General features: G+C 43.2%; 1 protein-coding gene across 4 annotated transcripts in view; it reads left to right on the top strand.

Annotated features, from left to right (window-relative positions):
* ATXN7L1 (ataxin 7 like 1) overlaps positions 1-16,100 on the top strand; it is a 251,901-nt gene that overhangs the window by 137,610 nt on the left and 98,191 nt on the right. The window lies entirely within an intron of this gene.

Raw genomic sequence — 16,100 nt, 5'->3', positions numbered from 1 at the left:
TTCTTTCTTGCATTTAAATCTACATATATGTACCCCTAGAAAAATGTCTAGTATTCCTATGTGTGCTTTAATATAAATGGTATCCTACATAGCTTCTGCAATTCAACTTCCTCCAAACCATTCAACTTGAATATCTTCCAGGTCTGTATGGCTGTGTGCCTCAAGAGTAGCATTCCTAGAATGGACATGTTTAGTTATAATTGTGGGGTTTTTTTTCTGCTACTGTTACTAGCAGTGCTGCTATGAACATTCTTGTGCATGTGCAAGTGTTTCTCCAGGAATTGCTGGGTCATAAGATGTACATTTTAATTAGAATAGCTACAGTCCAATGGTCCATCAGTATATGCAAGCTAGAAAAAACGTCATGTTCTGTATTATGTGTCTAAGTGGGATACAGAAGAGAATCAGATTACTAGTATTTAATTTGTCTTAATGTTTCTCTCTAGAGAATACTAACTAGGGGGTAAGACTTATTGTGAGTTATTTAAAAGAACCTCATGCTGTGATGATTTCAAGTACTTTTAAGATGTTAATAATTAAATTATTAGAAGAAGGGCAATATGGTTTAGTTGGTCTAGTGGCTCTCACTCTAAGCCACTGATTCTAAGTCGATGCTGCAGCAGTTTTATGAACCTACAGGAACTCCTTATTTGCTTGTCAAGGGCCTGACATGCCACAGCACAAAAGAACCAAAGTGGGAGATGCAAGCTGAGATTCTTCATGGCCTCTCACATGCTCCCAGTGAGTTCATCCATTCAGCGATCATGGTTGATCATCCTCCAAGCGCCGGGCACTGGAATGTCCCCTTGCCATCCAGTTACTCAGACTGGCTGGAAATGCCCAGAATGCATCTGCAGAGGGGCCACTGTGTTTCTGAACCTTCATCTCCCATTTGATTGAGTGTATGTTGGACGCCAGGCAGGAAGCCCAGCACAGAGGAGACAGGGGGAAGGGTGACATGCTGCTGTCCAGGGTTTGCTCACACCCGGCTCCAACACCATCACCTCAGACTCGGCTCCATCTTGCTTTGGCCATACAAAGGGGCACGTGAGGCATTTCTGTGCTACCTCAGGGGTAGGGGATGTGTTAACCATCCTAAAATAATGTGAATGGTAGAGTCAATCCTTGCAAATATGCCAGATGTACACCATTTCCAACTTCACTCTCACAGCCTTCTTTGTGTTCCTGGAATTATTTCCTAGATGATTAGGTGTTTGGATGGATGTGTGAAAGCTAATAACTTGCTGTGCTGCTATTTAATCAGAAGTGAAAAACTTAAATTAAAGTTGCTCACAATGTCCCTATTCTGATTAAGGAGAACCAGGTATGTGCTTCACATTCAAAGAGCAGATTCCTTACGGAGAGGGCTCTTACACAACCTCTCAAATCTGGGAAGTCATAGATGGAACCATCTGAGGAGGAAGTAGGGGAGTTTTTGTTTTGTTTTGTTTTTTTAAGCTTTATGGAGTAACTTTCATTGGAACACTAATTTGGGGGGTTTTATTCTCCCAGTAGTCAATTTGCCACAACTGACTCAAAAGTGGGGAGCACAGAGATGGAAGAGGTCTGCTAGCTTCCACTTTCTATTGTTTTATATCTTTTCTCAGAGCAGAAGCGATTTCTCTTTGTTTTACCAGTGGTCAGACAGTTAACTCTCTTTTTTTCTCTCAGTTCTATTCCGGGCCTTGTTTGTCCTGTGTAGTGGGTTGAACTGTGCCCCCTAAAAAAATATGCTCAAATCCCACCCACCATCTCCCTGTGAATGTGATCTTATTTGGAAACAGGGTCTGCAGATACAACCAAGTTAAGCTGAGGTTGTATTTAATTAGGGTGGCCCTAAATCCAATGACTGGTGTCTTTATAAAGAGGCAGGGAAGATGTGGACACAGATATACACAGGGAAGAGGGCCACATGCACTTGGACGCAGAAACTGGAATGATGCAGCCACAAGCCGAGGAAGTGCAAGGCTTGCCAGTGACACCGAGAGCTGGTGGAGATCTGGAATACATTCTCCCTCAAAGCCTGCGGAAAGAGCCAGTCCTGCCAACAATGAGATTTCAGACTTCTGGCCTCCTACACTGTGAAAGAATCAATTTCTGTTGTTCTCTGCCACCTGGTTTGTGGTACTTTGTTACAGTAGTCCTCGAAACTAATACACTGTCTTTTGGGTTTTTTTAAAAGGAAGCTTTAAACCAAATATCCTGTTTCCATCAAAGAAAAGATTCAGTCCCACATCTAGCAGTGCCTTTCATTTCCAAAATCTAGCCTTTTCCGTGAGCATCCCTTCTGAATCTCCTTGCTCTGCAGCAAAGTCAAGTGCCCACCGAGTGTCTCAGCAGCCACATGGACATTTGAAGCCTGTTAGCTCTGACCCTGGTGGCCAGCTAAACAGCCCAGCATAATGGAACTGCAGCTCAGAAGTGGAGCTGGAATTCACAACCAGGCAAAACAAAAAGGGTTTTAACCTCCTTACTCAACATCATTCACAGGGAGGTGGCTCCAGTGCCATGGGCTATCACAGTTTGTGCCAACCTCAAACATGCAGGTTTTGCCAAAAAATGCACATACAGGGTCCGGTAGTGGGGTGGGCAGCCTAGACCTATGTTCTCTGTGGCCTCTCTCCCTCTGGCTAGTGTTGTTCTTCAAAGGATCAATTCAGGATTCATGGAGTTTTCCATGGTATCATAAAACAGTGGGATATTAGAGCTGCAAAAGACCTGAGGTATGATTCAGTCCAAATCCCACCCATTTTATTTATAATATTACCATCTGGTGTTTGTTGAATAATAATACAAATATTACTAAATATTTATTGTATGCATACTATGTGCTAGGAAATTTTCTAAGAGCTTTGTATATATTAACTTATTTAGTTAGTGCAGCAATGCTTTGCAATAGGGACTCTCATTATTCCCAATCTGTAGATGAAGAAACTGAGGCACAGAGAGTTAAGGAACTTCCTCAGAAAAAAACAGCTAGCAAGTGGCAGAATTAGGATTCAAACCCAGGTGTGTCTAATCTTGAGCCATCTTAGCCCCCTCCTCCACAGAGACCTCAGCATGAAATGATATGTAACCCACTTCACACAGCCAGTGAGCCAGAATATCAAGAAAGACCTGGAGCCACAATGCCTAAAAATTGGTAGTACTGTATCTTCTTAATATAGACCCATCTTGAAACACGAGTGCATGTGCAGGCAGATGCACACACACACACACCTCTTACAAAGAGGAGACACTGGTCCCTTCCAAGAGAACACAAGCTTAGAGGTAGGCATTTAGGAGAAAGACCCCACTGTGAGTCTTTCACTGAGGCTACCCTGTTCTCATTAATGTAATAACTTTCTCCAATACAAGTTTTGCCTGAGAGATTCCCTCCCCAAAAATGCACTAGTTAGATTGGAATCTAAGAGGGGCATTCCTAGGAAGGCCAAAGCCACATTGTCCCAAGATGAGGAGCCAACAGAGGGAAGACAGAACTCTGTGGATTCTGTCCAGCTGGGCAGAACAGTGGCTGAGGCTGCCACGCCACCCCCCGGAATACTTTCAAATTTTCCTCTGGGATGATCCTCCCGTCTAGTGTAGGGTGTTCACAGTTTTTGCAAAGTGAGGTCACAAAAGAATGACACCAAGTGAGAGCCAGTACATGTCCTGTCCCTGTTGTCCCCCACCCGCAGCTCTGGGACAAGACCTCTTCCCTACATAGCAAAGCCTCCAGGAGTGGCTATGATACATGTGTTATATGAGAGAGCACAGGATGCAAAGGGAAAGGTTAGCTGCCCTCCAGCTGTCCTGCAGCAGACCCGTTTGGTGGCTTCGGAGTACATTTACTAAGGAAGAGCTGCTTCAAGGCCAACTGTGCCAGCAGCTCAGTGCAGCACCTTGTTGTCCCCTGCCCATCACATACATCTCTTGGTGTTGGGCCTTCAATTCCTCCCCTTCTGCTTCCCCCATGGGAAGCTGGAGGCTGCGGTGGATGAGCGTATACAAAGTCAGAGATGTGAGGTGACTTCTATGTCCTGACAGTCACCCTGTGACTCTCTCTGTGTATCCTCTCCCCAAGCCAGATGACTGTCCAATGGCCAGAGATATAGATGGAATGGGGGAGCTTCGACTGTCTGAAGCTGCTGTCCTGACCCTGCCATTCAGCACCCTGGTGACCGTGTCTGGCATTGGGTTTCTATGGTCGTTACTCCTGGGACCATTGGGTGGGTGAAGGGTCTGCTCGATAGAATTTCTGTGGCTTTGGAGCTGCGGCAGAGAAGCCTTGTGTGTAGAGCCGAGAAAATGTTCCTGTAGTCCGAGGTCTGAGAGAATGAAAAGACCAAAGGAGGTGAAAAGACAGAGGAGGTGTAACAAGTGGCTTGGCCCAAGTGGAAGGAGGCAGGGCCACCCTTGGGAACCTCTTTGGAGCTTACCAAGGTTTGCCTTGGCTCTGCCAGACAGGTGGAGAGTGCCCTGGGATTGCTAGTGGATGCCCAAAAGATACCAGCTCCTTTGAGGTAAGAGAAGGTACCTGGATTACTAAATCACAAAATAGCTGGAGTTAGCTCTGCACATTCAAGTCTACACTCTGCAGATATTAATGAATTAAACACCTGCACTGAGGATAACTGCCCGGAGAAGTAACTGTGGTCTAAGGGCTGTACCAAGATCAAGATTACAGGCTTTGTAAGCAGTATTCATACTAAAGAAGCAAGAAGCAGATTCCAGATTCCAGCCCACCCACCAAACTTCTTATGGTTTAAGATACAATTTAATATATCTATGTAGTTAGAGGGTGAGAAGGCATTTAAGGGACCATACAGTCACCCTGGGTTTTGGAAGAATCCAAAGTTTGGAGTATGGCTGAAGAGAGGCTCCCTTGCTCAGCTCTCTGGCAGCACAATCTGTAAATGCAGGCTTGGCCAGGCCTTGTAGAGTGGCTCTTTCTGTCCTGTGGCTTGCTGAAAAGCAGAACTTACTTGGAAAAGAGTGTTCACTCCCTGGGCCACTGCTGTTTCTGTATTGGTGGGTTTTAGTCTGTCCTCTGCTATGGAGCTGCCAAATCTGAACTCTTTGGTCTCCACCATGGTACACCCTTAATTTAAATAGGTATTGTATTTGACAGAACGTAATTTAACCATTGCTAGAGAGTACTTTCTGAAAAGACCTAGGTCCATGACTAATGCACTAGCTCCTGCTCCAATTTAAGAGGAGGCCCCAGGGTACCTCTCTGGAGTACAGTTAGTGCCTTGAGGGTCTTTGGAATGCTAATGTGGTGAACCAAGAGACAGGGTTATGAATGAGTTTAGGAAACCAGAAAGCCCCAAAGCCCCAGGCTTTTGGTACATGGAAGCTCTTTAACCTATAAGGCCTTACACAAATGTCTGGGATAATGACTTTTTCAACTACTGAAGTCCCCTAGAGAGGGCCTTCCAAGCCCTTAGAAAGGTGGGGCATGATCCACCCCATGGGAGCCTCATGGACTGTGTGGAAGAAAGGTGTTCCCCAGAGGAATATCAAAGTCTGTGATTGGAAGAGAAGACTCGGGGAATGAATGCCGAGCTGGCCATATACCAAACATCCTCCTTACTCATCCACTCCTTTTTCTCTTTCCTTAGCTTCCCTTCACTTATCTACTACTGATTACAAAAGAAAAGAAAAATATCTTTTAGTGGGTATTGGCCATGGGCCTCGTAACCACTGTGTCCATCCTGCTCATCCTGGAATCTGGGTGTAATATGGAAACGCAGCAGGCAACTTGACACCGGCTTCCATCCGTCACCTGTTTGTGATGTCTTTCTGTGTCCTGGAGCAGGTGCTTCTCTTCTCATGTCAGATGCCCTCCCTCCCAACCTGCACTCCTGGGCTGCAGCCTTCTCACCAGCTTTTGTTTTGTTGCAGACTTCCTGTTCTATTTTTAAACAATCGTGGCCTGGACACATGCCTTGGCAGACATGGGGTCCATGTGAATGGCAAGCATCTGACCTGAATACCTGCCCTGTAATTAGTGACCTGGGTTGGCCCGCCCAAGTGCAAGATGGCTGTATGGCTTCCACCAGTCTTCATCCTCCACTTTTCCAACCTTGCTGGCCATGTTCTTTCCTGCTGCATTGAGTGTGTATGGAGGTGCTTCCTTGCCTGAGAGATTACAGTTAACAGTCTGCCTGGCCTCTTTGGGGAGCCCTCAAGCATACACATCAAAAGGTGGACATGGCCCTGTCTCTTTGAAACGGTGAAGCAAGCACTATCGTAGCTTCCTTACGTCTTCTTCAGTCCTGTCCACCCTGAGGGTGGAGCTGGATCCCATTTTTATGGGATCTTCTGATCACTCAGCTCACTCCAGCTGGCACATAGAAACTCAGAATGTGGATCACTGACTTGTTGGCTCTAATCCAAATAAGAACCTCTGCAAAATGCCATGCCCTTCCTGTGGCAGCTAGGGCTGGACCCACTTGGGTAGGTGCCTATGTGGATGCTCTTTCCTACTCAGGTGTCCTGCAGCAGATTAACCAGGAAGGTACTACCTAGCATAGGCACAAGACTCAACCCAAGAGGCCATCCTTTATTATTTTATGTCTGGAGTTTTATTATTATTGCTTTTGCTTTAAAAGGAGAACCTTCTTAAAAGTTGATTTTGGAGAGAGAGAGGGAAAAAAACATCGATTTGTTTTTCTACTTATTTATGCATTCATTGGTTGATACTTGTAAGTGCCCTGACTGGGGATGAAACCCTCAACCTTGCGTGGCATACCAGCTAACTCTGTAACCAACTGAGCACCTGGCCAGGACTAAAAGGGGAGCCATTTTAAAATGAGAATTCCAGGGTCAGGTTTGGTGACAAAGACTTTTTTATCTGATTTAAACATCAGTTTCTCTGGCCAGGTAATTCAGTTGGTTGGAGTGCTATCCCATACACAAGAGCATTGTGGGTTCAGTCCAGTCAGGGAACGTACCTAGGTGCAGGTTCAATCCCCTGTTGGGGCACGTTCAGGAGACAACCAGTCGATGTTTCTCTCTCACAAGGATGTTTCTCTCTCCCTCTCCTTCCCCTTCTGGGTCTCTCCCTTCTTCTCTCTGAAATCAATGACATATCCTCAAGTTAGGATCAAAAAAAAAAAAATTCAGACTTCCGGCCAAGATGGAGGTATAGACAGACACACTGCGTCTCCTTCCGCAACTAAGAAGGAATACAACTACCTCAAAATTAGAAACAACCAGAAGTTCCAGAAAATCAAACTGCATGGAAGTCCAGCAAACAAAGATATAAAGAAGAAATACTCATCCAGACAGGTAGGAGGGGCGGAGCCGGGGTGGCAAGGACGTGGTGTGGTGGCGACAGCAGCCACGGCAGCAGCAGGCCAGCAGAAAGCGCAGTCACACATTTTAAAAAGTCAGGAGGGACACCTGAAGAGCGTTCCCAGCTCCTCACTGGGCCTCGCAGCCCATGGTCCCAGCACCAGGGGAAATCAAGGCTCATTGCTTCTGACTGTGCAGACCAGTGGGGGTTGGGATGGGGGCAGAAACTGCCCATCTCAGCAGAGTCTGCTAGTTTAAAGGGCCCCCATGGTCCTAGAACCTCTGCAGACCAACCCACTCTGGGAACGATGGCCAGGGCAACAGCTATAGGGGCACCAGTCCGGTGCGGAAGTGGGAGAGGTGCCTGGAAAAGGGGCGAGTGCAGGGCAGGCAGCATTGTTCCCTCTCAGACCCCTCCCCCACATACAATGCCACAACGCCCTGAAACACGTTGCCCTGTACTGACGAATTGCTAAGGCTCTGCCCCTTACAATGTAACAGGAGCGACAGCTCTACCTGGGACATGGAGGCAAACAAACACAGGAGCCTGTCAGAATGAGGAGACAGAGAAGTATGGCCCAAAAGGGAAAATGAATCAAGGTTCCAGTGGGAGAACTAAGCAACGAGAAGATAGCCAACCTAACAGATGATGAGATAGACAACTTAACAGATGAAGAATTCAAAACACTGGTGATAAAGGTGCTCACAGGCTTGGCAGATATGCTTGAGTACGGCAAACACATAAGAGAAGTGAAGGCTATGCTAAGTGAAACAAAAATAAATCCACACAAAACCAATGGTGAAGGGAAGGAAACTGGGGTTCAAATCAATGATTTGTAGCAGAAGGAAGAAAAATGCAGTCAACCAGTGCAGAATGAGGAAGCAAAAATTGAAAAAAATGAGGAAAACTTCCCAAATTTTATGAAGGAGATGGACATACAGGTCTGGGAAGCACGGAGGGTCCCGGGCGAGCTGGACCCAGAGGGACCACACCAGGATGCATCATGACTGAGATGCCAAAGGTGAAAGATAAAGACAGAGTCCTGGGGGGCAGCAAGAGAGAGGTGGAGAGTTGCCTAGAGGAGGCTGCCTATAGGACTACCAGCTAATTTCTCAGAGGACACTTTGCAGGCAGGAAGGGACTGGCAAGTAGTATTCAATGTGATGAAAAGCAACGTACAACCAAGATTACTCTATCCAGCAAAGCTATCATTTGGAATGGAAGGGCAGCTGACGTGCTTCCCAGACAAGGTGAAGCTAAAGGAGCTCATCATCACCAAGCCATTATTATATGAAATGTCAAAGGGACTTACTTAAGAAAAAGATCAAAACTATAAACACTAAAATGATAACAAAGTCAGAACTATCAACAACTGAATCTAAAAATTAAAAACAAAATCCAACTAAGCAAAGCAGAATAGGAACAGAATCATAGGTATGGGGATCATTTGGAGGATTATCAGCTAGGAGGGGGGAGGGGGAGAAATGGGGAAATGGTGCAGAGACTAAGAAGCGTAATCGGTTGGTACAAAATAGATAGCGGAATGTTAAGAATAATACAGGAAAGGCTGAAGCCAAAGAACTTATATGCACGACCCATGGACATGGACATGAACTAAGGGAGGTGGGATTGCTGGAGGGAAAGGGGGTACTGGGCAGAGGGGAGCAAAGGGGAAAAAATTAGAACTATTGTAACAACATAATAAAATATACTTAAAAAAAGAAAATTTACCTCCTCCCATGTCCTCCCCCCACCCCTCCACACAGAAAAGTTTTTAATGTTTGATATTAACCATTTCACAGTTGTCTTACTACTAAACAATGATAATTTCAACTTTTGACTTTCAAATTTTAATATTCTTACCACTAAAAAATTATTGCAGATTAATGACAAAAGGAAAGTATGCTAATTAAAGAGTGGGTATGAATAGGCAATTCAGAGAGAAGAAATTCAAGTACCCAATGAACATGAAAAATGTTCACCCTCACTGGTAATCAACAACAAAACTTAAAACAGTATTTTTCACTTATCAAAATGACAAATATTTAGACATTAATAATTAATAATACCAATGTTAGTAAGGAAGAAGGAAGGCAGACTGCCATACTATTGGATATGTAAATGGGAGGCTCCCTTCCTGCCAGACATTTAACTACACATATCAAGGGCCTGGAACCAAAAATTCTGCTCCTAGGAATTTACATGAAAAAGCAAGAACTTACTTGAAGCTCATTACAGAATTATCTATAAGAGCAAAAAATTGCAGCCAGTATGAATGCCAGATAGTGTTATTAGAATACTAAGTACACTTCTAAAAATAATCTTTTAAAAAATAGTTCATAATGGGAAAAAGTGGGGAAAGCCGCATTTAATAGTGTGCTCAGTAAAATCACATTTTGAAATATATGTAGGTTTGCATGTATATTTTTAAATGAAAGATGTGACTGGGTAATTTTTATTTTCTTTCTTATTCATATCTGAATTTTCTAAATTCTTTCTTACACACTATTGTTTATATAATTGGATTTTTTAATTCTGAAGAACAAATAACTTAATAACAGGGTCAGAGTAAAGGTACATGAGAACTCATTTTGGTTTTGGTTTGTTTTATTTTGTTTTTACCCTGGGCCAGAATCTAAAAAGAAGAGTAACACAACTAGCCCCCCTACAAAAAGTCTAATATCTTTGTGGAGATCTCCAAATCCTGAAGGGAATAGTGATAAGATGAGATCTGCTCACATTTTTATTTTACCACCCACACCCTTTCATTGAAATTTTTCCTTACAGATATGAAGAGTAACTACTGACAGGTCTCAGTGGGGTTTTAATTATATAATGGAGCTTGTATTACTTTTTTTTTTTTTAATTCTTTAGCCTCAGCCTGTGTGGCTCAGTTGGTTGGGTGTTGTCCTGCAAACCCAATGGTTACTTGTTCGATTCCCAGTCAGGGCACATGTTTGGGTTTCAGGTTCAGTCCCCAGTCAGCGTGCTTATGGAAGGCAGCCAACCCATGTTTCTTTCTCACATTGATGTCTCTCTCCCTCTCTTTCTCCCTCCTTTCCCTTCACTCTAAAATAAAAATTAAAAATTAAAAATTAAAAAAATAATAAATTGTTTAAGTTCTATTTGGACCTCCTCCTCCTGATTAGAAAGCAGACATGATGGGAGCTTAGGTTTGACATAAATGCTCCCTGAGACTGCGTTCTTCATCTCCCACATCCTTTCTCTCCCTCTTTTTTGGAGGAAGGGTTCCTTTTTTTTGCCTATGCCTTAAGCCTGCTGGTATCGGAGTGAGATGCCTCAGCGACAGGTGTGAAGAACTGCTTCTTCCAAGTGTGTACAGGACTGGAGATGGCAGGACCGAGCCAGGCCTGGGCTCATCACTGCAGTGTTTGCTGTGTTAGAAACTGATCTTTCACCATCAGTTACCCTGCTTCTCCCCTGTGGTATGGGATGGAGTACCTTTTAAAAGACATGCCACTGGAAACTATTTTACCAGGTGTAGTGCTATAATAGAGATGGGAACAATGTGAATTTATATGTGAATTTCTACCATTCATAAGTTAGCACTTTCTCCCACTCCTTGTAGTTACAACGTAGGTCAGTATTGGGGGCACATGCCCTATATGGGTGTTAATGGTTATGCCATTAAGCATTGTTTAGCTAGCTCACCACTCCAGTTATCCAAAATTATAGCTTTATTCTTTTTTGAAAGCTTTAATTGGCAGGGTCAGAATTTAAATCTGAATTCTGCAGCAGAGCCTTTGCATGCCAATTGCTGCCTGCACACCTAGGGCAGCTCTGTTCCAGGTACAGCTCAGGCCTCCAATGTGCAGTATCGGCATCAGGACCACTGAACAGCAAGCTGCCACACCCACCCCAGACCTGCTGAATTAGAATCTGCCTTGGTTTGGACACCAAAGGAACTCAGCATTCCTACTGTTGTAAAACATGACACAAAGGGACATGAATTTTAGAAATTGGAACGCTCTGAAGAGGTACTGGGGCTGCCCTTTACAGAGCATTTCCTGGGTGTTAGACATGGGGCAGAACACTTTAGATAGTTACCTCACATGATGAACTCTCAGAGAAAGATACTACATTCCCATTCTCCAGATGAGGAAAAGGGAGGCTCAGAGAAGGGAAGCTCTTTGCCCAAAGTTTCCTAGCTGGTAACTGCTGCTGAACCTGGGTTTTGAACCTATGGCTGTTCTTTCTGGTATATATACCAAGCCATCTCCCAGAGCACAAAGTTAAGCAGTGACATCTAAACCTGAAGTTTAACTTGTGCTATTACTATTAGTCTGGCCTGGGAAATTAGTTTCCGTCAGGTTTACTTCTGACACAGGACTTCCAAGCTCCATTGTGCGGCAGATTGGCCTGGAGAGCTTGTGCAGCGCAGATTCTTTTTCTTTTTTTTTTTCTTTTTTTTTTCTTTTGGTTTTTCAATTACAGTTGTCCCCTTTTCCCCTAATTTCTCTCCCCCACCCAACCCACCCCCTCTCCCGCAATCATATCCCTCCCCGTTGTCCATGTCCATGAGTCTTTTATATGGGTTCTAGCAGCGCAGATTCTTATTCAGCAGGTTTGGGGTGTGTGAGGCCTGCACCTGCAATTGCACTGCCCTAGGTATGCAGGCAGCAATCTGCAGGCAAAGGCTGTGTGCTGCAGAATTCAGATGTAAATTCTGACCCTGCCAATTAGTGGGTGGCTTAGCCAAGCTGCTTAACCTCCCTGGGCTTGCTTACTCATCTTGAAAATAAGGATTTAAGTTGCACATACTTCTTAGAGCTTTGAGGATTAGATAAGATAAACCACGTGAAGTACTTAACGATTGATAGTTCTTAATCAGGATTTGCTTTTATTAGTAACACATGGAGCCACCATGTCCTGGGGTGGAGGAAAGTGCTCTGGCCTTAAGAGTCAGAAGGTCTGAGATCCCGTCTAGGCCCTGGGGAGGGTTTCTCTACAGAACTGTCGTACACCTCCAGGGAGGAGGGCTGGTGGGTCGGTACCTGGATAGCTTGTTACTGTGGGGACCAGTAAGTTTCTTGGATTCCCCAGGCTTACCCTAGAGGTCCTCTGAGGGCCCCTGACTGGGGTTCCTGAGGATGCATGCCTGGCATCCACTGCCCATGTCAGACATGGCCCAGGTGAAGAGCACGCTCTGAATACCTATGCCAGCTGGCCTGCCAGAGTCCTAACCTTTTGCCCTTAGGCCGAGGGTCACCCTTACCGCCACTGTGCCTACCTTAGATTAAGGGCCTCAGACCTTGCTTGTTTTTCATTGCAGCTTATTATTTAATTTTTATCTGGGAAGGCTCTGCAGACCCACATCACAAAGAAAGTAAGGCAGAAGCACTTGCAGTTACCCTCAGCAAACTCGGCCATTTCTCCACTTTATTCCTGTAGAAGCACTCTGGGCTCCAGTGCAGGTCATACAGGTACATAGGACTGTCATTCCCCTCAGAGCCGAGCGGAGGCAACCTGTCCCGTGATGGGAGCATCGCAAGTTAGAGCCTTACTGCACAAAGTGTGGTTCTCCGATCAGCAGCGTCAGCAGCCCCAGGCCCCACCCCTGGCTGTTTGAAGATGTAGGTTTTATTATTCAGGTCTGGTAAGGCCAACAGATCAGGAGATGATTCCCATTAAACAGATAGTTTGTTGCATTTTCCAAGACAAGGGTGCATCATGTCACACAGGGCCACATGGGTCAGTCAGGAGGCAGAAGGAGACTGAAACCATGGGCAAGAGCATTTATAGTGGTTTCCACAGAAGGGCTGTCAGCAGAGTAAGCAGCCTTAAGATTGGCTAGTTTGGGATATAAGGATATCTCTAGTTGTCTAGTACCGGACCCTGGGGTGATTGGGCAGGTTCTGGAATTGAAGCACTCGGTAGGAGGTGGTTCAGGGTCTGGGTCTAGGCTTTAGATCGGTTGATTTGCATATGAAAGGTACACCTGCAGGTAGAGTCCTTTACTCTTTCTTGGAATCCACTAGCCCAAGTCAGCAAGGCCCTAAGATGTCAGAGCATCAGAAATACAGAAAAATAAAAAGACATGATTAATACACTGCCCTACAGAATTAGAATCTGCATTTTGACAAGATCCCCAGGTGATTAAAGAAAACACTAAAGTTTGTAAAGCATTGTTCTAGAGCATGGGTCTCTGACATTGTGAATTGGGTATACTAAAAGCAACATATGTCCTCAGCCATTCTGTGTACAAATAGAGACAGTGACTGTGAGTTTCTGAGACTAAGGACGCTAAAACAAGGCTTAAATTTTAAATGGGCAATTAAGAGAAAAATGGCACAGAACATTAGCAATGCCTTCCATTTCCTGGGCATATGCTAATAACAATATTGTTTTGATTGTTAGTAATGATTGGTATAGCAGTCATAGATACTGTGCAAACAGATGTAGCATTACTTTCTATAACAGAACGTATTTAAAAGGAGGAAGCTTATCTCCTCATCAGTGAATGGAGATAAAAGCAAATATTTTTATCCCATTTTACAATAGGAACTGGTCAATAATTATCCAATAAAACTCTGGTTTCCTGAACTTCCGAATGATTAGTGCTTCAGTTTTTTTTTTTTTTCTTTGTTTGTTTTAATTACAGTTTACATTCAATATTATTTTGTATTATTTTCAGGTGTACAGGATAGTGGTCAGATAATCATATACTTTACAAAGTGATCTCCTCCCCAGTATTTCCAGTAGCCACTTGGCACCATACATAGTAATTACAATATTATTGACTATATTCCCTATGCTGTACTTTGCATCTCTGTGACTATTTTCCAGCTACCAATTTGTACTACTAATCTCTTCACCTTTTCACCCATCCCCCAACACCCCTGCCCTCTGGAAACTATCCATCTGTTCTCTGTGTCTGTGATTCTGTTTCAGTTTTGTTTGTTCATTTTGTTCTTTAGATTCTACATATAAGTTAAATCACATGGTATTTGTCTTTCTCTGACTGGCTTATTTCACTTAGGATAATACCCTCTAAATCCATAGATGCAAATGTAAGATTTCATTCTTTTTATGGCCAACTAATATTTCATTGTATATATTACCACATATTCTTTATCCACTCATTTATTGATGGGAACTTGGGTTGCTTTCATACCTTGGCTATTGCAGATAACACTGCAACGAACATACAGGTGCATATAATCTTTCAAATTAGTCTTTTGGGTTTCTTCACATATATTACCAGAAGTGGAATCGCTGGGTCATAAGGCAGCTCCATTTTGTTGTTGTTGTTGTTGTTCTTTGAAGAACCTCCATACTTTTTCCATAGTGGCTGCATTTGTCTGCATTCCCACCAGCAGTGCATGAGAGTTCCCTTTGCTCTGAATCCTTGCCAACACTTGTTTTTGGATTTATTGATGATACCCATTCTGACAGGTGTGAGGTGGTTTTAATTTTCATTCCTCTGATAATTAGTAACATTAAGCATCTTTTCATGTGTCTGTTGGACATCTGTATGTCGTCTTTGAAGAATTGTCTACTCAGGCCCTCTCCCATTTTTAATTGGATTGATTGCTTTTTTACTGTTGAGTTATATGACTTCTTTATAAATTTTGGTTTTTAACCCCTTTCATACATATCATTGATGAATACCTTCTCCCACTCAGTAGGTTGTCTTTTCATTTTGTTGATGGTTTCCTTTGCTGTGCAAAAGCTTTTTAGTTTGATGTAGTCCCATTTGTTTATTATTTCTTTTGTCTCCCTTGCCCAAGGAGAAAAAATTTTACAAAAAGAAATGTCAGAACCCTATAGACTCCACCAAAAAACTACTTGACCTAATAAATGAATTTGGCAAAATAGCAGGGTACAAAGTCAATATCCAGAAATCAAAGGCATTTCTATACACCAACAATAAAATATCAGAGATAGAAACTAGAAAAAAAAAATCCCATTTACTATAGCAACAAGAAAAATAAAGTACCTAGGAATAAATTTAACCAAGAGGTAAAAGACCTATACTCAGAAAACTACATAACCCTGAAGAAAAAAATTAAGGAAGATACAAATAAATGGAAGCAAATACCATGTTCATGGATTGGAAGAATCAACATCATTAAAATGTCCATACTACCCAAAGCAATTTATAGATTCAATGCAATCCCTATTAAAATACCAGCAACATATTTCACAGACCTAGAACAAGTACTTCAAAAATTTATACAGAACCAAAAAAGAGCCCAAATAGCCACAGCAATCTTGAGACAGAAGAATGCAATAGGAGGACTCACAATACCTGATATCAAACTATACTACAAGGCCACTGTAATCAAAACAGCCTGGTACTGGCCATAAGAACAGACATATAGATCAATGGAACAGAATAGAGAGCCCAGAAATAAACCCAGGCATCTATGGTCAACTATTATTTGACAAAGGGGGAAGCAACATAAAATGGAATGAGAAGAGCCTCTTCAACAAATGGTGCTAGGAGAACTGGACAGGGACGTGCAAAAAAATGAAACTCGACCACCAACTTACACCACACACCAGAATAAACTCAAGATGGATCAAAGACTTAAATGTAAGACATTGCAACATAAAAATCCTAGAGGAAAACATAGGTAGGAAAATTTCAGATATCCCACGTAGCAATATTTTTGCTAATATATCTCCTAAGGCAAGGGAAATAAAGGAAAGAGTAAGCAAATGGAACTACATCAAACTAAAGAGTTTCTGCTCAGCAAAAGAAAACATCAGCAATATGAAAAGGGAACCAACCATATGGGAAAACATATTTGACAATGATACCTCAGACAAGGGATTGATCTCCAAAATATAT

The sequence above is a fragment of the Furipterus horrens genome, unplaced genomic scaffold (genome assembly GCF_987537825.1).
Source record: "Furipterus horrens unplaced genomic scaffold, mFurHor1.1.pri manual_scaffold_9, whole genome shotgun sequence".
In the NCBI taxonomy this organism is placed as follows: domain Eukaryota; kingdom Metazoa; phylum Chordata; class Mammalia; order Chiroptera; family Furipteridae; genus Furipterus; species Furipterus horrens.
Note: the sequence above shows the minus strand (reverse complement) of the source record. Positions and strands in the feature narration are given on the sequence as shown.